Source organism: Kogia breviceps, chromosome 13 (assembly GCF_026419965.1).
Source record: "Kogia breviceps isolate mKogBre1 chromosome 13, mKogBre1 haplotype 1, whole genome shotgun sequence".
Taxonomy (NCBI): Eukaryota; Metazoa; Chordata; class Mammalia; order Artiodactyla; family Physeteridae; genus Kogia; species Kogia breviceps.
Window position 1 is genome coordinate 5900003 of NC_081322.1, and position 24049 is coordinate 5924051.

At 38.5% G+C, this 24049-nt stretch overlaps 2 long non-coding RNA genes across 2 annotated transcripts in view; both read left to right on the forward strand.

Moving 5' to 3' along the window:
- Positions 1-12251, forward strand: part of LOC136792417 (uncharacterized) — a 342612-nt gene extending 330361 nt beyond the window's left edge. Inside the window, exon 5 of the long non-coding RNA XR_010836189.1 lies at positions 12086-12251. This is a non-coding gene — a long non-coding RNA (uncharacterized lncRNA). The remainder of the gene's footprint in view (positions 1-12085) is intronic.
- Positions 12252-19135: 6884 nt separating this feature from the next.
- Positions 19136-24049, forward strand: part of LOC136792418 (uncharacterized) — a 188076-nt gene continuing 183162 nt past the window's right edge. Inside the window, exon 1 of the long non-coding RNA XR_010836190.1 lies at positions 19136-19236. This is a non-coding gene — a long non-coding RNA (uncharacterized lncRNA). The remainder of the gene's footprint in view (positions 19237-24049) is intronic.

The window sequence follows — 24049 nt, forward strand, 5'->3', positions numbered from 1 at the left end:
TCAGTTCAATAGATAAGTTGGCCTGTTTTCTAACTTCAGAAAGAATGGCTCAAGGTCAACCTCATTTAATATATCATTTTGGGGAGATGTCTTCTAAAATTAAATTAGTTTGGAATGTCGAATATAATTGAGGAACATATTTCATGACATATTTTTTCAGGTATACTCACAGAGAAACTATTTATTAAGCTTGCTTATTTTGTGGGAAATGTTTAACTTATTTCATTGAACTGCCATATATATATATGAAAATATTCTAAAAGTAAAGCGATACTTCCATACTCTATGTCTGTAGAACTTTGGGGGCTTAATCATTCATGCTTTATATTCTGGAACAGAGGAAGACCGGTTTTCAAAGGAAAGTACTGGTTCTATCTGTAGAGATATCCACAGCCTTCTTTATGAAGATATCTGTCTATTTTTTCAAGTGAGACACTCATGTGAGCAACCAAAATTTTAAGAGAATATAAACTTACTCTTCTCTGATCTGGTTTTTAAAGTATATTTTCCTTCCTTTAAAAGTTAATTAAAAATAATATATTGCTAAAGAATATAAACCCACGCTGTTAAAGTTCTGTATGTAAATTAAAAACAAACTAAATTATATATAATCCCATCTATAAAACAAGAGATGGTCCAGAGATTTTTGTCTCACTGTGATTTTCACCATTATCATTTAAAACACCCGATCTTCTATTTCTAGTGATATTTCAACTTTGGCAATAAAAACGTTACTATAAAATGAAGTCTCATTAAATTAATGAAAAATATACTGCAGTCAAACGTATTGTATTAACCTTAAAAAATATGTGAACAAAAGAGTATATACAGAATGAAAGAAATTTCTGAGAGGCTATTTGGTCATCCTGCCATGTGATTATCCATGGAAAGAATATTCTCCCTCAAAAATATGAATATTTGCCCCCCAGGGAAGATCTATCACCAGAGCAAGAGAGAAAACCTCTAATTATCTTTGCTGAAGACACTTCTAGATGGTCTCTTTCCTGGTGTTCTGATATTGTAATAATCCAGCTATCTTCAGATCTTAATCTGACTACCCCTGTAGCTGTTCCACAGGGAGAGACCATGCTAACTATGAAATGTAGACATTTAGTCTAATTGAAAGAGGTTTCTTTAATTATAAATGAATATATTTTAATTACAATTTTGTACATCTGTCCCTTGAGCTTGCTTAGCTGGAATTTATCTGAGAGAGACTGATTGATTCTCAGTCCTTGATGAAACAGAATTTCTGGTCATTCACAACTGAGAGCGAAATCTTGGAATTAAGGATCCACCTGAGGTGTTCCTTCAGAGGCAGCTTCCCAGATATTAAAAGACTGAGCTATATTAGTGGTGGAAAGGGTGGCAAATAATGTACATACTGAAAAATACTTGGGATGTAAAATCAGACATCACTATTTAGCATTTTGTAGACCACAGCATTATAATACAGTTGATGGGGAAATGCATAAAATATGATAACCTCTAAAATCCTGGAAAGAAAAAAGTAACAGATCAGTTAAACAGCCAAATCTTCTAACAATGCAATACTCTTCAACCTTTCTTGCAGGTGGGCAGGTGAGGTCATCGTGTGACCACCAAGGGGCCAGTACTTAAGAAGCAGAAGCGTTATCAAGGAAGGGCCAACATGAACCTAAGCAGATGCCAGGTCTAGGCCTGCCAGGGGAACAGAGAGGCGGGCAAAGCCAAAGCTGAGCTTCTGAAGGAAGAGGTTGAGAATGATGAGATGAGAAACGTTAGAATTTGAACTAATGACCAGTGTCATACGGCTGAGTGAAGGATATTACTGTAATCCAGGGTGGATTGGGAAGGACGTAGGAGCCTCCTGCTCTGGATTTTCTCATCTATCTTCAACAGAAACTATGACTTTCTAACGTGTAACTGTATCCAGTCAGCAGTCACTTGGGACATCAGGTGTGTGATACTTAAATTTATGTGTCAACTTGACTGGGTCATGGGGTACCCAGACATTAGACATTTGGTCAAACTTTATTCTTAGGTGTGTCTGTGAGGGTGTTTGGGGATGAGATTAACATTTTAATTTGTCAGCTGAGGAAAGCAGATTGCCCTCCCTAATGTGGGTGGGCCTCATTCAATTAATTGAAGACATGTGGGACCTTCCTGCAGAGCTGTGGGGTCAGGACTTCCAGGCAGAGACTTGAGGGTGACACGTATGCCCCCGTGGGACACGGAGGCAAAGAGGATTATTCTTGAGTCCTAAGATCCAGTGGAACTTGTCTTGCTAAATTGCGGGCTTGCTCAGGACCCATCATCCCTTTTTCCTTATGATTCCTCCCCTTTGGAATGGGAAAGATGTCTGTTCCACCTTTTCGATGTCTGTTCCACCTTTGCAGTTTGGAAGAACATAACTTAGGTGGTTTCTCAGATTCATAGCTGGAGAAGAATTTTGCCTCAGGATAAATCATACCTTGAGTTTCACCCATATCTTATTTAGATGAGACTTGGGATAATCCTGGGACAAGTTAAGACTCTTGGGGCTGTTGTGAAGAAATTATTGTATCTTGCATGTGAAAAAGACATGAATTCTGCTGAGCCAGGGGTGGAATGCTTTGGACTGAATTGTGTTTCCTCAAAACTTGCATGTTGAAGCCCTACCTCCCAATTTGGCCTTAGTGCCATTATAAGAAGTGACTCCAGAGAACCTGAGCGCTTTCCCTCTCTGTCATGTGAGGACACAGTGAAAAGTTGGCCAGGAAAGAGAGCCATTGCCATATTCAACTCTGCTGGCATCCTGATGTTGGATTTCCAGCCTCTAGAACTGTGAGGAAATAAATTTCTGCTGTTAAGTTATACAGTTGATGGTATTTTTCATGGCAGCCTGAGCTACGATGAGGTGACATTGTCCAATAGAGAACTGGACACACAATACTGAAACTCAGAAGAAAAGTGAAAGAAAGAGGACTAATGAAGTAATCGGGGAAGAATGAGAATTCTAATGGTATAGCAGTGCTCACGTAGTCAGAAAAGTAAGAGGGGAAATTTCCAGGTAAGTTATTGGCTCAAGGGAAAGTTTGAAGCCAGGAAAGAGGCTTATGATATGGTTGTAAAAGGTAAGTCAAATAGCTAGCTGGAGGGGAGGGTTTTTAAAGTAAGAGATAAAGGCTTAAAGTGAACTTTGAACCACTGCGTAATGATTCATGTATGAAGACAATGCATGCATTTCGGAGGCACTGTACATTATCTGTTTTTCAGCTGTGGAGATAAATTTACACTGATCCTGTGCTATTCCATACATACTACATCTCGAAGGTTATATGGTTACACCATTAAAATCCTTTCAAATCCCAAGGTATTCTGATTCAATTGTACATTTTGAAGATGCCTGACTTAGATGAAGGGCATACATAGTCTGTTGCTATATATAAGAAGGTATTAACTGGCAGAAAGAGCTATCAAAACTGTGACCTTGACTTTATTAACAACACTCTTTAGTCCAGAGATCACCAAAGTGGGTTCACAAACTCCTCAGGAGTACACAATAGGACCTATGAAGGCCAGTGTCAGAAAAATACTGGAGCTTCTATTTGTGTTCATTTTAATCTCACATTGTGGTGAATATTCTGTAATATGAATAACATATTAGCTATTATATGCATATAATTATAAAGAAATATATACTTATGAGGATGTATTTCAAATATTTACTATTAGGGCTCTGCAACATAAAAGTTTGAAGATCATTGCTTCAATCAACTGTATTATTCTGTAGGTGAAAGACTTGAATGATTTGAATGATCTTGAATGGCATTTCTCAGGAGTTGAAGATGAGCTGAAGAGGTTTAAGTATGGGAACGATCAGGTCAGAACAGTTCATCTTACTCTCAGTGGTGATGGAGGGTTCCACCTTCTTTCCACTTGCTTCACCTCATCCATCCCAACGAAAGGTTTTAAAAAGCAAGAAGAAAGAGTAGCTCCCTGCAGCAAAGAATAAACACACACTGTCATTGTTTGGTAAGCAAATGATTATATTTAGAGAAACTGCTTCTTTTCTAAGTGAAGAATAAGTTCTTCCAAGTTTTAAATTTTATCATGTGAAAGTGAAGGAAATGGGTATATATTCCATTAGAGTCTTTCATTGACATGGAGTGTTTCATTGACATGCTAAGTCACTACTTCTCTGTTGTTTTTTCATGATCTTTATGATCTTTGCTCTGTTGGTTGAATGACATTGGAAGTTACTTTTGCAGAAGTTTTCATGTTTGTTTCTCCTGTGAACATTACTCATTAAGGGCTCCTTTTTGGATCAGAGTAGTGGCCATTTCTCAAGGCTGGCATTTCCATTTTGTAACGTGGCTCTCATGAGAGGGACTCTGCTACTTTTAGTCACCAGTGGAAGTGCTTCATTAGATAATGTTAGACATAAGTTAATACATTTTGCTAGCTACAGGGAAGCAAGTGCGCTCCAGGGCTCTGTATGTGATTCGTTAGTGCATCAGAGCAGGATAGGTCTTTAGCTGAGTTTTGCTGGCTGTTTAAAAAAAGTAAAAGATTAAAGACAAATAAATTTTTCTACGTGCAAAGCTTTTTTAGAGTTGTACTGTCTGGTTCTTCTCATGGATGAATTCACAAAGAGATATGGAGAAAATGTTTCAAGATCTCCTAGCAAGTATAGATAGCAATAGTGACAGAGACCTATATAGATGTTTATACCTCTCATCATAGTGAGAACAATTGAGTCTTTCTGTAAAATTTGATGTCAAAGAAAGGAAAAGATGTAAGAACTGGATATAGACAAGTTTTCAACTGTAAAAAGAAACAAACTTGTATTTTAGCTTGTAAGTCCATTAATTTTTTTCTCCATTGAGATATAATTGACTTATAACATTGTGCAAGTTTAAGGTAAACAACACATTGATTTGATGAATCTATTCTTAAGGAGCCTGGAATTATTCCTACTGTATATGTGAATCCCTTTGCTTTCCTTTTTCCTCTCTCTCTCTGCCTTCTATGACCTTGACAAAGAAGAAATAAATTCACAACCTCCATTCAGAGTAAGCTCATATCTCCCATATGATAAGAACACTGTGTGGAAATGCAATAGGCATACATTTTAAGGAGGCTTTGTAAGATGCAGATCCAATGGTGAACAGAAAAACTTGCTTTGCATTTTGTATTTTATGTTTCATTTTCTAAAATTCAACCAGAAGTTTTACATACTTTGAACTTAAAAGTTTTTATACACACATGCGCGCATGCGCGCACGCACACACACACACACACACACACACACACACACACACACACACATATATATGCCCTTGCTTACACCAAAGTTACATACTTAATGTTTGTATTATATACATTTTAAAAAATTGGTTCAATTAGGTAATTCAAAGTGCCTGGAAATAGTCCTGGACAATTTTCAACTTTAAAGTGCTTTAATGGAGTCAAAGAGTAGGAACAGTATCCTACTGAAATATTCAGAAAGGCACAGCCATGGTCTCCACCCTCCAGACACTTTCTATGCCAGATACTAACAAATGTACAAAGTTTTTATTTTTATTTTATAGATTCTGATCAATAGCTCTATTGGCAAATTGTATAGGCTAGGCCACCCAACATCTAAAGAGAACATTTACATTATAGTTAATATTAGAATGTATCTGATGAATGATGAGGCTGTGTGTCACCTGGGGTTGCAATTCATATTTTTATGCCTCAAAGGAAGGAAGCTATACTAATAAGTTGTACCTCTGTGAAGGGTTTTACTCAACAGTTTAGAAATAAATCTATTTTTTTTCTGGGGGGGCCGAAGCATTTTTTTAATTGAAGTATAGTTGCTGTACAATATTATATGTTACAGGTGTGCAATCTAGTGATTCACAATTCTTAAAGATTATATTTCATTTATAGTTATTATAAAATATTGGGTATATTCCGTGTTTTGTATAATATATCCTTGTAGCTTATTTTATACCTAATACTTTGTATCTCTTACTCCTGGTTATCAGTAAGGAGAGGGGAATGCGGAAGGGCAATATAGGGGTAGGAGAGCAAGAGAAACAAATCTACTTTTAAGCTACATATCCACTTATTGATATGATCTGACTTTATTTTACTAAACCATGAAGACAAGTTGTTGAGGAGGAATGGTAGAAATACATAAAAATAAGAAAACTGTAAATAAAAGAGAAAAAATAATAAAAATGGTATGTGGCAATCTGTAAGAAATGACTTTGAGGGTTAAGAGACAAATGATCAATACAAAGATTGAAATTAATAAAGATTTTCTCTAAACATTTTAACAGTTATTTACTGTACATGGATACACATTTCTGGTTTTAAACATTTGCTTTAGTCTATAACAGTTTTGCTTTCTGTATATAAAATTTTTGGAAAATTCAGAAGCATGTGAAAAAGAAAAAAACAAAAAACATCCGTTTTCTCACTATCATTCAAAACCCCTGGTACCTTTGACATATTTACTACCAGGCTCCTTTCTATATACGTACATGTAGTTGAGATAATTTTGTGTGTGTGTATATATGTATATATATTTTTTAAAGTTTTTTTTTATATTTGGTTTTATATTTTCAAGGTTTTTCCTTAGTATTGCATCACTTCTGTGACCAAAACTTATTCACCAGTGGATTTCTCTCTTGCCAAGGGCTGAATGATCTTGGCTCACCTTGGGACCTCATTGCCTTCCAATTTCCCTCTTTCATTCCACTTGCCACGTGGGTCTCCTTTCTCTTCCTATTACTTGCCAAGTCTGACCCTCTTTGGGGTTCTTTGTCTTTGCCACGCCTCTGCCCACAGCACCCTTCCCTTTGGTGTAAATGGTTTTCTTCCTAATTTCATTCAAGTGTCTGTTCTAATACCACCTTATAGGAAAGGATATTCCTAACCAGCACATGTAAGTAAAGCCCCTCAGTCCTTCACTATCTTCCCACTTTACTTGGTTTTCTTCATACTTCTTGTCATATATATTTATTTCCTTAATATCTATTTTTCCTTCATCTTACACACACACTCACAGACACACACCCCACAAAATCTGGGAGAAAGTGGTCTTTGTTTTGTTCACTGCTCAATTAACAGTGTCTGATACATAGTAGATAATAAATATTGAACAAATGATTAAATTTATTGGCTGTATAGTATTCCATTTCATAGATATGCCTTACTCTGCTTAACTCTATGGCTGGACAATGCTCATAATAAATAATGTGATGTTTAGCATGTTTATAAGTAAGTTATCTACCAAGTTTATGTCCTTAAGATTAAATCTTAGTAAAAAATTCTTGGGTTAATAATATAAAATTTTTGTAAAATTCCCTTTTAACAGTATAAATCATCATCATTAACTTTAGAAAAATTTGTAAGCAATTTATACAGATTTTCAAATTGCCATTGTAATAATCTGTACTAATTTATACTTTACCATTTTGCATATAAATGGCTATTTTTACGACAATCTAGCCCAGAAGAATATTGCTTATTTTAAAGCTATAGTAATTTGAAAATTTGTTATTTTTTGAATAGTAAAATAGCAAAATGTATTTTCATATGTGTTAGTGATTTTTTTGTATTTATTCTGCTTTCTTTATTGAAGTTTTGCAGTTTTAACTGCCACTTTCTTCACAAAATATATACATATATACGTGATACACGTATATATATTTTCCATAGTTAAAATACATGAATATCAACATATAAAATATTCACCTATATAAGTAATAAAATTTAATGGCTATCTGATATTTAAGAAACACCTTATATTTAAGGTATGCATTTTTTCTTATATGTAATCCCTAATTGCTAAAATAGCATGGAAATTTGTATTTTATCATCATTATATTAAAAGGAAGGTATCAAAATTTACATATTAAATACCTTTCACACTCTTGGTGAAGTAGGAATTTGAAGTTGGCCTCCTAATTCATACTGTCTCTCCAGTATGACATATAATCAATACATTTTTAGTCTGTTATTGGACTTGACTTTTGTTAATGGTGCTTTTGGCAAATAAGAATTTTACTTCTCAATATTATCAAATACATTTAGTTGGAGCACATAACACATCTAACGACCAATATTTGACCATTTTTAACTCATGAAATGGCAATTTCATATACTTTAACCTAATATTATTTCTTTATGATTTTTCCCTTTGATTAAGGCTTTAGAAATGTTCTAATATTCATATATTTGTCATTTCACATTAGAATTTTATGCTTCAATATTCCTCTTTATTTTTAAATCCCTCAGGATATATTTTTTTCCAAGTAACTAACCTATTTTTCCAATGGCATTTGTGGATAATTTTTCTTTTCCTTCCCAGAATTTGATGTCATCCTTATATACTATAAAATTCGAATATATACGAATTGCATTAGTTTCTGAAAGCCGCCATAACAAAGTATCACAAAATGAGAGGCTTAAAAGAACAGAAATTTCTTGTCTCACAGTTCTGGAGGCTAGGAATTCAAAATCAAGTTGTCATGAGGGCAATGTTCCCTTTGAAACCTGTAGAGTAGCATCCTTCCTTACTTTTTCCGAGTTTCAGATATTGTGCCTGCGATCTTTGGTGTTTCCTGGCTTGCAGAGACATGTCCCAATCCTTCATCTTCAAATGCACTCTCCCTGTGTCTTCACATCATCTTCCTTCATTATGTGTCTATGTCTCTCTAAAAATAAATGTCTACTTTTTAGAAGGACACCAGTCATATGGGATTAGGGCTCACCCTAATGACTTCATTTCAATTTGATTGCTCTGTAAAGAATCATTTTCCAAACAAGGTCACATTTTGAGGTATTAGAGGTTAAGACTTCAACATAGTTTGAGGAAGGAGGAGTCTTGGGGACACAATTTGATCCATAACGCTAGTTTTGCTAAAAATATATATATATATAGACTCTTCACTCCATTTTATTCATCAATAGTTCTATTTTGGGGAACTGCCCTGAGATAATTATTTTAGTTTTATAATAAGTTCTATTTTTTTATGATAGTATCAGTCTTCTAATAGCAATCTTTTCTTCAAAAATGTCTTAGTTATACTCAAACATTTTTATTTCCACATGAGTTTCAGAACATTGTTCTTCAACTTCTGCTAAATCTATAAATTAATTTGAAGAAAACTGACATCTTTGTAATAGTAATTCTTTCTTTCTTTTTTTTTTTTTTTTTGCGGTATGCGGGCCTCTCACTGTTGTGGCCTCTCCCGTTGCGGAGCACAGGCTCCGGACGCGCAGGCGCAGCGGCCACGGCTCACGGGCCCAGCCGCTCCGCGGCACGTGGGATCCTCCCGGACCTGGGCACGAACCCGCGTCCCCTGCATCGGCAGGCGGACTCGCAACCACTGCGCCACCAGGGAAGCCCGAGTGATTCTTTTAATTTAGAAGCACAGTAGGTCTTTCAATTTGTTATGTCTCCTTTTTCCTATACACACTTTTAAACCTTTCTTCATAAAGTACTGTCAGAATACTTGCACAGGTTATTGCCAGGTGCTTCACTGCTGTGTTGCTATTGTGAGTAGGATCTTTTCTCCTTTTTGTTTTCCAAATGGCTATTGTCAGCACATGTAAATATAGTACTAACTTTTACACATTGGTAAAATGCTTAATACATTTATTAAACACTATCTAAACCAACACGTAAGCTGGCTTTCTTGTGTTTTCCAGGCATGCAATCATATTATCTGCAAGGCCATAGGCAATTTTTTTCATCTTTTAAAAGAATGTACTGTTTTGTTTTCTTTCCAGTCTCTTTTTTTTGGGTCAGAACTTTTAGAAATAACAATTATATAATGAGGGCTAATATTGTGGTTCTCTTCATATGCATTTTGTTATGACTGTCTATAGTATTCCACCATTTTAACTATGATTTTGTTTGCCTGATAGAGAGAAATATTCATTTTCCTGTTAGCAAATATTCTTCTTTGATTTTGAGCTTTTAAATAAAGAATGAATATTTTAGCTTAACAACTAGTTTTTAATTTTACATATATAATCCATTGTATTACATAATAAACCTACTGAGAGGATACATGGAACTTTACCATAAATTTCTACCTCGTGTGGAATTGCTTTATCCTAAGCTAATGACATTGATTGTGAAATACTGCTTTTTGATTAGAGTACCTGAGTTATATGCTAAGAAGACATTTTTTCTACATATGCATATTGGAATTTTAATATAAATGGGTCTATAATATAAACCTGTTCTGAAACTTGATTTTTTAAACCTGACATTCCTTGGGGAATGTCCTTGCATATTAGTACGTTTAGATATAAATCGTCTTTTTAATTACTACATAGCATTCCAAATCTCTCAGTTAGTAGCTTTACTTTATGAGGGAGATACCTTTGAATCAGATTGCTAAGTGATTTTCAAAAGCAATCCCAGAGACTTGTGCATGTTATATCATAATTATGAATTAGTTTTACTCCCCATTCAACTGAGTTTCATTAATCTTTGACTTTTTTAGTACGCACGTCTGTGTAATATTCTAGGTAGTCATGTTTTCAAGCACTACTCTGGACATTTCTATGTATCTAAATACATTGTTATTATCATTTTTAACAATTACAGGGTGCTCTATTTATAATGCATGTTTAAGAAGTTAATGTGAATGACAACTTCTCTAGTATTTTTCTGTTGAAATTACCCGTAGTAAATATTACTATATTCTATTTTGAAACTGAAAAAATAAATATTTGCACATCTTGAAGGTTTTGTATCTTCCACGTCCCAATTTTCAAACTCATTTTTAGGCTTACTGGCCATCCCTCTAACTCCCAAATTTATATTTGTGGCCTGAATTTGTACATCCAACTGTTCACTCGTATATCCAACTGCCTCCTTCACACCTTAACTGGAATGTCTTGTAGGCAACTAACACTTCATGCTTCCAAAAGCCGATTCCTCCTAATCTTTTCTTTCCGTGGCCTCCTTCTCCCACAGTCTTCCCCATCTCAATTAAGGGCCACTCCGTACTGAATCCAAAAATTTAAAGTTACCCATGAATTCTCTCTTTTGTCTCACAACATAGAGCAAACCCTCCAGAAAATTCTTTCAGAATATACCCAAGAGTTTCACTTGTAGTTGGCACCTCTCCTGCCACCCTCATCTATCACAGGGATCATTACAATGGCCTCCTCTCTGATCTCCCGTCTTCTATTCTGGCCCCCACCTCTGTCACAGAGCGGCAAGAATAATTCTCTTAAAATTCAATTCAGTGTATATCTTTCATCTCCTCAAAACTTCTGGTGTATTCCATTTCACTCATTAAGAAGCCAAAGTTCCTAGAATAGTCTGCAGGATAATAGTCAATTTTTGGATGCCTGAAACCTTTCTGACTTCATCTTCTACTACTCACCTCAGTCCCTCTACCCCAGCCGAACTTGGTCTCACTGATGATTCTAGAAGATTAATAATTAAACCAGGAGATGGTAGTCCTGCTCCTGCTCTTTGTACTACCCATTCCCTCTACCTGCAGCTCCCTTCTCCTCTTATATATAAAGCCACACCTCTCACCTCCTTCATGTCTTTATTTAAATAATATCACCTTGGTAGGTCATCTCTGAGGTCAGGAACAAGACAAGAATGCCCACTCTGGCCACTTGTATTCAACATAGTGTTTGAAGTCCTAGCTACAACAATCAGAGAAGAAAAAGAAAGAAAAGGGATCCAAATTGGAAAGAAAGAAGTAAAACTGTCAGGGTTTGCAGATGACATGATACATAGAAAATCCTAAGGACACCACCAGAAAACTACTAGAACTCATTCGGTAAAGTTTCAGGATACAAAATTAATGTACAAAAACCTGCTGCATTTCTATACTCTAACAACGAACTATCAGAAAGAGAAATTAAGGAAACAATTCCATTCACCATTGCATCTGAATACCCAATTTAAAGTGGACCTCTCAAATTATCTAAGCCTCCTTTTCCAGTTTCTGGTTTGCTCTTTAGTATTCTTGACTTTTAAACATTTTTTCTATTATCTTTTCTTTTTTAATATACTACAATATAAGTTTCCTGACAGCAAGAACTTTGGTTGGTTTCGTTTATTTATCTGCACTATCTAAAACAGAGCTTGGGGGAGGAGCTTCAAGATGGCGGAAGAGTAAGACACGGAGATCTCCTTCCTCCTCACAGAGACATCAGAAATACATCTACACGTGGAACTTCTCCTATAGAACACCCACCGAACGCTGGCAGAAGACCTCAGACCTCCCAAAAGGCAAGAAACGCCCCACGTCCCTGGGTAGGGCAAAAGAAAAGAGAATAAACAGAGACAAAAGAATAGGGACGGGACCCGCAGCAGGGGAAGGGAGCCGTGAAGGAGGAAAGGTTTCCACACACTAGAAGCCCCTTCGCGGGCGGAGACTGCGGGTGGCGGAGGGGGAAGCTTCGGGGCCTCGGAGGAGAGCGCAGTAACAGGGGCGCGGAGGGCAAAGCAGGGAGATTCCCGCACAGAGGATTGGCGCCGACCAGCACTGACCAGCCCGAGAGGCTCGTCTGCTCACCCGCCGGGGCGGGCGGGGCTGGGAGCTGAGGCTCGGGCTGCGAGGGTCAGACCTCAGGGAAAGGTCTGGGGTTGGCGGCGTGAACATAGCCTGAAGGGGTTAGTGCGCCACGGCTGGCCGGGAGGGAGTTCGGGAAAAAGTCTGGAGCTGCCGAAGAGGCGAGAGACCTTTTCTTCCCTCTTTGCTTCCTGGTACGTGAGTAGAAGGGATTTAAGCGCGCCGCTTAAAGGAGCTCCAGAAATGGGCGCGGAGCTGCCAAAGAGACAAGAGACATTTTCTTGCCTCTTTGCTGCCTTGGGCGCGAGGAGAGGGGATTAAGGGCACCGCGTAAAGGAGCTCCAGAAACGGGCGCGAGCTGCCGAAGAGACAAGAGACTTTTTCTTGCCTCTTTGCTTCCTTGGGCGCAAGGAGAGGGGATTAAGAGCACCGCCTAAAGGAGCTCCAGAAATGGGCACGAGCTGCGGCTGTCGGCACGGACAGTAGAGACGGGTGTGGGACGCTAGGGTTGCTGCTGCCGCCAGCAAGAGGCCTGTGTGCGAGCACAGGTCACTCTCCACACCGCCCCTCCCGGGAGCCTGTGCAGCCCGCCACTGCCGGGGTCCCGGGATCCAGGGACAGCTTCCCCGGGAGAACGCACGGCGCGCCTCGGGCTGGTGCAGCGTCACGCCGGCCTCTGCCGCCTCGGGCTCGCCCCGCCTCCGTGCCCCTCCCTCCCCCTGGCTTGTGCCAGAGCCCCTGAATCAGCTGCTCCTTTAACCCTATCCTATCTGAGCGAAGGGCAGACGCCCTCGGACGACCTACACGCAGAGGCGGGGCCAAGCCCAAAGGTGAACCCCAGGAGCTGTGTGAACAAAGAGGAGAGGGGGAGGGCTCTCCCAGCAGCCTCAAAAGCAGTGGATTAAAGCTCTACAGTCAACTTGATGTACCCTGCATCTGTGGAAAACCTGAATAGACAGTGAAATATCCCAAGTTGAGGAGGTGGACTTTGGGAGCAAGATATACTATTATTTCCCCCTTTTTTCTTTTTGTGAGTGTGTATGTGTGTGCTGCTGTGTGAGATTTTGTCTGTATAGCTTTGCTTTCACCATTTGTCCTAGGGTTAGACCGACCCGTTTTTCTTTGGTTTTTTTTAATAGAAATTTTTCTTCTTAATAATTATTTTTTATTTTAATAACTATACTTTATCCTACTTTATTTTGTCTTCTCCCTTTCTTTCTTCCTTCCTTTCTTCCCTCCTTCCCTCCTTTCTTCCTTCCTCCCTCTCCTCCTTCCTTCCTTCCTTTCTTGCTTTCTTCCTTTCTTGCTTTCTCCCTTCCTTCATTTCTTCCTTCCTTTCTTCCTTCCTTCCTCCCTTCCTTTCTTCCTTCCTCCCTTCCTTTCTTCTTTCCTTCCTTCCCTCCCTCCCTCCTTCCTTCCCTCCCTCCTTCCTTCCTTCCTTCCTTCCTTTTCTTTCCTTTCTATTTTTTCTCCCTTTTATTTTGAGCCGTGTGGATTAAAGGTTCTTGGCGCCCCAGCCAGGCATCAGGGCTGTGTCTCTGAGGTGGGAGAACCAACCTCAGGGCACTGGTCCACAAGAGACCTCCCAGCTCCACGCAATATCAAATGGTGAAAATCTTCCAGAGATCTCCATCTCAACACCAAGACCCAGCTTCACTCAAGGACCAGCAACGAACAGTGCTGGACACCCTATCCCCAACAAAGAGCAAGACAGGTCTACAGCCCCATCCATTAGCAGAGAGGCTGCCTAAAATCATAATAAGGCTACCAACATCCCCAAACACACCACCAGACGTGGACCTGCCCACCAGAAAGACAAGATCCAGCCTCATCCACCAGAACAGAGGCACTAGTCCCCCCAACCAGGAAACCTACTCAACCCACTGAACCAACCTTAGCCACTGGGGACAGCCACCAAAAACAACGGGAACTACGAACTTGCAGCCTGCAAAAAGGAGACCCCAAACACAGTAAGATAAGCAAAATGAGAAGACAGAAAAACACACAGCAGATGAAGGAGCAAGATAAAAACACACCAGACCTAACAAATGAAGAGGAAATAGGCAGTCTACCTGAAAAAGAATTCAGAATAATGGTAGTAAAGATGATTAAAAATCTTGGAAATAGAATAGACAAATTGCAAGAAACAGTTAACAAGGACCTAGAAGAAATAAAGAGGAAGCAAGCAACGATGAGCAACACAAGAAATGAAATGAAAAATACTCTAGATGGGATCAATAGCAGAATAACTGAGGCAGAAGGATGGATAAGTGACCTGGAAAATAGAAAATATGAACAGACCAATCACAAGCACTGAAATTGAAACTGTGATTAAAAATCTTCCAACAAAAAAAAGCCCAGGACCAGATGGCTTCACAGGCGAACTCTATCAAACATTTAGAGAAGAGCTAACACCTATCCTCAAACTCTTCCAAAAGATAGCAGAGGGAGGAACACTCCCAAACTCATTCTATGAGGCCACCATCACCATGATACCAAAACCAGACAAAGACATCACAAAGAAAGAAAACTACAGGCCAATATCACTGATGAACATAGATGCAAAAATCCTTAACAAAATATTAGCAAACAGAATCCAACAGCACATTAAAAGGATCATACACCATGATCAAGTGGGGTTTATTCCAGGAATGCAAGGATTCTTCAATATACGCAAATCAATCAACATGATACACCATATCAACAAACTGAAGGAGAAAAACCATATGATCATCTCAATAGATGCAGAGAAAGCTTTTGACAAAACTCAACACCCATTTATGATAAAAACCCTGCAGAAAGTAGGCATAGAAGGAACTTTCCTCAACATAATAAAGGCCATATATGACAAACCCACAGCCAGCATCGTTCTCAATGGTGAAAAACTGAAACCATTTCCACTAAGATCAGGAACAAGACAAGGTTGCCCACTCTCACCACTCTTATTCAACATAGTTTTGGAAGTTCTAACCACAGCAATCAGAGGAAAAAAAGAAATAAAAGGAATCCAAATAGGAAAAGAAGAAGTAAAGCTGTCACTGTTTGCAGATGACATGATACTATACATAGAGAATCCTAAGGATGCTACCAGAAAACTACTAGAGCTAATCAATGAATTTGGTAAAGTTGCAGGATACAAAATTAATGCACAGAAATCTCTGGCATTCTTATACACTAATGATGAAAAAACTGAGAGTGAAATTAAGAAAGCACTCCCATTTACCATTGCAACAAAAGAATAAAATATCTAGGAATAAACCTACCTAAGGAGACAAAAGACTTGTATGCAGGAAACTATAAGACACTGATGAAAGAAATTAAAGATGATACAAATAGGTGGAGAAACATACCATGTTCTTGGATTGGAAGAATCAACATTGTGAAAATGACTCTACTACCCAAAGCTATCTACAGATTCAATGCTATCCCTATCAAATTACCACTGGCATATTTTACAGAACTAGAACAAAAAATTTCACAATTTGTATGGAAACACAAAAGACCCTGAATAGCCAAAGCAATCTTGAGAACGAAAAATGGAGCTGGAGGAATCAGGCTCCCTGACTTCAGACTGTACTACAAGGCTACAGTAATCAAGACAGTATGGTACTGGCACAAAAACAGAAATATAGATCAATGGAACAGGATAGAAAGCCCAGAGATAAACCCACACACATATGGTCACCTTATCTTTGATAAAGGAGGGAAGGATATACAGTGGAGAAAAGACAGCCTCTTCAATAAGTGGTGCTGGGAAAACTGGACAGCTACCTTTAAAATATGAAATTAGAACACTCCCTAACACCACACACAAAAATAAACTCAAAATGGGTTAAAGACCTAAATGTAAGGCCAGACACTGTCAAACTCTTAGAGGAAAACATAGGCAGAACACTCTATGACATACATCTCAGCAAGATCCTTTTTGACCCATCTCCTAGAGAAATGGAAATAAAAACAAAAATAAACAAATGGGACCTAATGAAACTTAAAAGCTTTTGCACAGCAAAGGATACCATAAACTAGACCAAAAGACAACCCTCAGAATGGGAGAAAATATTTGCAAATGAAGCAACTGACAAAGGATTAATCTCCAAAATTTATAAGCAACTCAGGCAGCTCAATAACAAAAATACAAACAACCCAATCCAAAAATGGGCAGAAGAACTAAATAGACATTTCACCAAAGAAGATATACAGATTGCCAACAAACACATGAAAGAATGCTCAACATCATTAATCATTAGAGAAATGCAAATCAAAACTACAATGAGATATCATCTCACACCGGTCAGATTGGCCATCATCAAAAACTCTAGAAACAATAAATGCTGGAGAGGGTGTGGAGAAAAGGGAACCCTCTTGCACTGCTGGTGGGAATGTAAATTGATACAGCCACTATGGAGAACAGTATGGGGGTTCCTTAAAAAACTACAAATAGAACTACCATACGACCCAGCAATCCCACCACTGGGCATATACCCTGAGAAAACCATAATTCAAAAAGAGTCATGTACCAAAATGTTCATTGCAGCTCTATTTACGATAGCCAGGACATGGAAGCAACCTAAGTGTCCATTGACAGATGAGTGGATAAAGAAGATGTGGCACATATATACAATGGAATATTACTCCGCCATAAAAAGAAATGAAACTGAGTTATTTGAAATGAGGTGGATAGACCTGGAGTCTGTCATACAGAGTGAAGTAAGTCAGAAGGAGAAAAACAAATACCGTATGCCAACACATATATATGGACTCTAAGAAAAACAAAATGTCATGAAGAGATTAGTGGTAGGACGGGAATAAAACACAGATGTAGTAGAGCATGGACTTGAGGATATGGGGAGGGGGAAGGGTAAGCTGTGACAAAGTGAGAGAGTGGCAGGGACATATATACACTACCAAACGTAAAATAGATAGCTAGTGGGAAGCTGCCGCGTAGCACAGGGAGATGATCAGCTCGGTGCTTTGTGACCACCTAGAGGGGTGGGATAGGGAGGGTGGGAGAGAGGGTGTCGCAAGAGGGAAGAGATATGGGAACATATGTATATGTATAACTGATTCACTTTGTTGTAAAGGAAAAACTAACACACTATTGTAAAACAGTTATACTCCAATAAAGATGTTAAAAAAAAATAAAAAATAAAATAAAACAGAGCTTGGATCACAGAAGAAATTTAGTAATTAATTAATGTTTCAGTGAATAAATTTACTGTTCCCCACTCAATGAATCCTGAATGTATATGTGAGTATATATTGGTAGTCTACTGTTATTTAATATTAACTCATCATTAGTCATGTAAATGCAAATTAAAGCCACATGATGACAATTTTTTTTCTGCAACATCAAAGAAACTAGAAAAAGAAAGAAAAAAATGATAAAACCCATGCTGATGAAGATGTGGGGAAATCAGTACTTGCTATCACCACTTGTAGGAGAATTTAAATCAAAAGCTTTAAAAATGTGCTTCCTTATTGACACTAAAAAAGTATTCTAAGAATATAGTCAAGGTATTTGCAAATCATTATTTCTAGTTATAGTAGACCCAGAACAGTTTATAGTTGCAGTTCATTTGAAACAACTGTTTATCCAAAAGCGATCAGTAACATGTGTTCCACGTTTAAGATGGAGTGTGAGGCAATTATTGAAAATAATGATGTGAAAGATTAAATGATAACATGGAAAACATTTCCATATATTGTTAAGTGAATCAAAGCAAGTTACAAATCTGTTTATACAGTCTGCTCTTTAAAGTACCATAGACCAAGAGTTTCTGTCTCTCAATGGTTCTATTACTTTGGAATTTAATCTTATAATAAGTAAAAGTAAATTCCTCTCTCACAAGCAAAAAGTGCATTCTGTTTAGCATAATGGCAATGCCCTTGTTGTCAGTGAGTGTTAGTATTTTGACAAAATATATTATGTATGCTATGATTTGTTTTCCATTTTAATTAGGATGACTGTTTAGTAATAAGCTGATTTCTAGTGTAAGTTATTTTGAGCCTCAAATCACTAGCCTTTTTTCTAACTTGAACTGACACAAAAGAATTAGTGATAAATGTTAATGTCAGCCTTTTTTTGTTATTTAACACAGTTGAATAATCCCCATTTAAATCTCTCAATGTCTTGTCTTCCAAGACATTTCATGGTCTAGCTTTCTCCCTTCTTGACCTTTCTTTTTTCTGGTTTTTTTTCCTTCTTATTTCTCACTCATCAAAAGTGTTCCCCAAAATTCCATTCTTGAGACTTTCTCCTCTTTCTCCTTCTCTCCAATGGCAATAGAAATGTATTCATTTACTCACTTATTCATACATATGTTCTTTCAACACATATTTATTTATTACTTAAATGTTCCAGGCACAGTGTGCTTGATGCTAGAATACAATCTTGAATAATTCAGACTTACTGCTATGAATTGAATTGTGTCTCACTAAGATTTATATACTGGAGCCCTAACTCACAGTGTGATACTATTTGGAGATGGGGGTCTTTGGGAAGGAATTGGGTTTAGGTGAGGGTAGAGCCCTAATGATGGAATTAGTGCCCTTATAAGAATAAATAACAGGAAGATTGCTTCCTCTCTCTCTTTCTACCCTCATATACTAAGGAAAGGCCATGTGAGGACACATCAGGAAGGTGGACATTTAGAAGAGAGTTCTCACCAGATACCAACTATGCTGGCACCTTGGCCTTGGACTTCCAGTCTCCAGAACTGTGAGTAATAAATTCCTGTTGTTTAAGTTGCTCAGTCTATGGTATTTTGTTGTGGCCACACAAGCCAACTAAGACAGATTTTGGCACTAAGAAGTGGGGTGATGCCGTAACAAGCACCTAAACATGTGGAAACAGCTTTGAAACTGGGTAATGGGTAGAGGCTAGAAGAGTTTTGAGGTGTACGCTAGAAATATAGACATTCTGGTGAGATCTCAGACAAGAATGAGGAACATGTTACTGGAAAATGGAGGAAGGACTATCTTTGTTACAGAGTGGCAAATAATTTGGCTGAACTCTGTTCTAGTGTTTTGTGTAAGGAAAATCTTGTGAAAGATGAAATTAGATATTTAGTTAAGTAGATTTCTAAGCAGTATTGAAGGTACAGCTTTGCTCCTCCTGATTGCTTATAGAAAAATGCTAGATGAGAGCTGGGTTGAAGATGGAATTGTTAAGCAAAAGGAACCAGAATTTAAAGATATGGAAAATTTTCAGCCTGTCCATATTGTAGAAAATGAGAAAGCATGTTTGGCAGAGAATGCCTACAGTGTGGATACCAATTATTTGACCAGGTGACTACAGTGGGTATAAACTATAGACCTTATCAGCCATCTCAACAGAAGCCAAGAATATAGATAGGATTATACCAGCAGAAACACTGTCAGCTGGGATTAAAGGAAACAGAAAATGGATGGAGTGGAGACTGTGAACATATGCTATCTTTCAAGAAAAGGGAAGAAGTACTCCAAAGGTGACTCAGGGCTGCTACTCCCATCACAGCCCCAGAGTACACAGGGGTGATTGAAGGTGGGGGGAGTTGGTAAAGATGCCCCCACTTGGGTTTCAACGGGCAGGACATCCGTCCAGCAGAGCTGCATAGTCAGGGCCCTTGCAGAGAGCGGTGTGGGTGCTGTTCCTTTGAGCCATGTCTGATTTAGGTAATATTTACATGAGACAACGGACTGTAAACTTAGAATTGATGCTGGGCTGAGTTAAGACATTAGGAATACATTGGGGTTGTTGGGATGGAATAAATGAATGTATTTCGCATATGAGAAGAATGTGAATTTTGTGGGGGGGCGGGGGCAGAATGCTATGGACTTAATTCCATTGCCTCAAAATTCATGAGTTCCTAAGTCACTGAAGTCACTCAAGGAATTTAAAGCCTAGTAATGATGATGATGATAAAAATAATAGCCAACATTATTGAGCGTTCACAATGAATGAGATGCTGTTTTAACTGATTTACATGTATTATATTAAATTCTCACTAAACATAATAAAGTGAACACTAATTCCATCCTGATTTTGGAAAAGAAGGAAATAGGCATAGAAAGACAATAGGTACATTATTATGAAACTAATTAATGAATTTAACTTGAAGTAGATGCTCTGATGAAGAATTATAATGCAGTAAGAGAACATAACTGGAATAGTTCACCAGAGGAATTAAAGTTTAAAGAGAAAGTGACACTTAACCTGGAGGTGAGGCCTGAGTAATTGTGAGGGAGGCAAAGTCGTATGAGAACAGAAGAGGGAAAGCAGCTTGTGAAAATACCCTGAGATGGGAAGGAGTTCCAGGAAAGAAACGAGGCGTATGTGGACACATTGTGACAAGATGCACAACCAGAGTGAAGAATGAACTGGTGGAGGGCAGGACAGAGGCAAAGAGACCACTTTGGGGTCAAATCAGGTAATCGCTGACAAGAGTCCACAGTGCCCTATGGTGGCAGTGGACGTAAAACAAGTTGACGCATTTGGAATATATACCTGATCTGCAAAATCTACTAAAGGAGTGGTTGTGATACGCGAGGGAGAATAAAAATTTAAATTGACTCTCAAGTGTCCATGCTGAACATGGTGGGATCAACTGGTGAGAATAGAAAAGCAAAGAAAAGAACATATGAATTGTATAGCTCTTTCTAATGTTTCTAGAATGCATGGTGTGTGGCTAGGATACATGGTGTTTAATGTATTTTCTACATCCATTCCTTCATTCACTCACTGATTTATTATGCGCTCGGAAGCATGCCCTCTGCTAGGTGATTAGAATGCAAAAGTAAGGGATGACCTCAACAGGCTTGGACATGTGATGAGACTCAGACCTCTGAGGAGGAGGCCACTGTTTTGTTTTGTTTTGTTTTGTTTTGGTAATTTAACCTCTAAAGAGATGCAATGAAGATGTTTCTGTGAGTGAAGGAAGAAGGTGGAATCTGGACCCAGTTGTTAGTGAAATAAAATGATGCTTCTATGGCGAAGAACTATTTCTGAGAGAGGGTGGGTGCTGGCAGAAACATCAGGTAAATCAGAAAGTGTAACTCCCTTTCCCATCCTCCTAACTTTCAGTGAACCCCAGAACCCTTTCTTTATCTTCCTTCCTTCCTCTTTCTTTCTTTCTCTTTCTTTCTTTCTTTCTTTCTTTCTTTCTTTCTTTCTTTCTTTCTTTCTTTCTTTCTTTCTTTCTTTCTTTCTTTCTTTCTTTCTTTCTTTCTTTCTTTCTTTCTTTCTTTCTCTCTCTCTCTCTCTCTCTCTCTCTCCCTCTCTCTCTCTCTCTCTCTTTCTTTCTTTCTTTCTTTCTTTCTTTCTTTTAAACAAAAAGGCCTTAATTATTGCACAAAACACTGCACTGTTAAGCAGGCAGTGTTTGGTGAACTGAAGACTAGAAAACTTCATCGAGCCATCATTTGAGACCCACTATGTCCCTGAAAAATCTAGTCCTTTCCCGCAAGCCACCAGCTGAACTCAGATGGAGCCCACTGCACAAAAGCAGGGTCAGAGCCGTGTCCTCACTAGTAAAAAGAAGGGAATGAGGACCATCAAAAGGCTCATGTTTCTCATAGTTTCCTGGAGCAAATGGGAGAGCACAGAGGTCCGACTCCCTGGGTACCTTGGGGTGTTGAGTGATGCACATTGAGCAGATGTGCCAGGTGGCAGAGGTGAAATATGTTAGGCCACAGAAACTGGCAGTGACATAAGTCTGGAAAGGGCAGTAGGCAGCATAATTCAGCTCTTCAAAGCTTCCCACATACCTGGGGCTTATGGGGAATATCACACTCATGATGATGTTCGGATGTATGAGGATGCACTCAAGTTATTTATGGAAACTATCAGAGATCCACTTGTCAAAGGAGGAATGAAGTGGGTGGAGTTTTAGTTACAGAACCACAGAGTAGTTAGAAGCTTGAGCTTGGAGCTGAGAGACAATAGCTAATAATCCTCATACTGTCATGAGGCTCACACATTTATATTTCCAGTACAGAGCTTTACCTTGAACTCCACACTTATTTACCTAACTGCCTACTCAGTCAGGATTCATGCTTGAATGTCTAATAGAAATTATGCATAGGGCTTCCCTGGTGGCGCAGTGGTTGAGAATCCGCCTGCCGATGCAGGAGACACGGGTTCGTGCCCTGGTGCGGGAAGATCCCACATGCCGCGGAGCAACTAAGCCCGTGAGCCATGGCTGCTAGGCCTGCGCGTCCGGAGCCTGTGCTCCGCAACGGGAGAGGCCACAACAGTGAGAGGCCCACATACCGCAAAAAAAAAAAAAAAAAAAAAAAAGAAATTATGCATATAAAATGTTCAAAACTTAACTCCTGATTTTCCCATATAAGTTACTTCTCCCATATGTTTGTCCATCTCAATAAAAGATCTTTCCGTTCTTGCTTCTCAAGACAAATCCCCTGAATTCATTCTCGAATCCTCTTTCAGTCCCCATGGATAGTCCTTCAGAAAATCATGTTAGTTTTGCTTGAAAGTATATCCAGAATGTAACCCCGTCTCACCAGCTCCAAGCCGGTATTATTTTTACTTGAGTAGCTGAAATAGCCTCAATTAATCTGCCCTGCTTCTGATCTTGCTCCCACCTCCCAAGAGCCAAGTAATTCTTTTAAAACCTAAGTCAGATCGCCTTAGTCCTCTGCTCAACATTCTTCAGAGACTCCTCATCTCACTCCGAGCAAAAGCTTTAAGACCATCAATCATCGTCTCTGTCCCATCCTCTCTCTGCTCTCATCGCCAACTTCGCTTGCTCCCCCTCAGTCCTTGCTATTCCCCCAGCATGCCAAGCACTCTCCTCCATCAAGGTGCGTTCGCAATTGCTGTTACCTCTGTCTCAAATTCTCTCCTCAAAGGCTTTCTAGAACAGTGTCTGGCGCACTTAGCAACTCGATAAAGATTTATTGATTGAACTAAAGAGTCAGAGAAGGCTTCCCCCCCAAAATAACATTTTATTCAAGATCGGAAAAATAATCAGAGTACTAAAGATGAAATGTGGGTGAGGGTTGATTAGGAAAGAGAGATACTGGCAGAGGGAACAACATGTGCAAAAGGCATGAGGCAGGAGTGAGCATGTATTCCGTGTATTTGAGGCACGTTAAAGAGGAAAGGAGTAAAAATAAAGCTGGAGAGAAAATTAGAAGCACGATTATATGAGAGCTAAAACTAATACATAGAAATGCATGCTATACTTTTCTAAATAGTATTTTTATTAATTGCATTATCATTCTTCCAGACAACAAAGCATTAAATATTTGAAATATCCTGTATTTCTCCTGTGTCATTTATTTAGTCATCTGACCCTATAGATCTGAAGATCTCTCTTCCATAAACTCTTTTGTTTTTATTTCTACCACTGATTCTTTAATTTGGGTCTACATCTCCTTTTCCTAGACTATTTTAATAACACTGATGCTTCACTGCTTCTGAGTTTCCTTCTTTATCTGAAGCATGCACAACAGTCTCTGGTAGATTATTTTTAAAAAAATATTTTCGATCCGTCCCCTCTAGCTAACTAAACTTCAGCAGTTCTACTTTT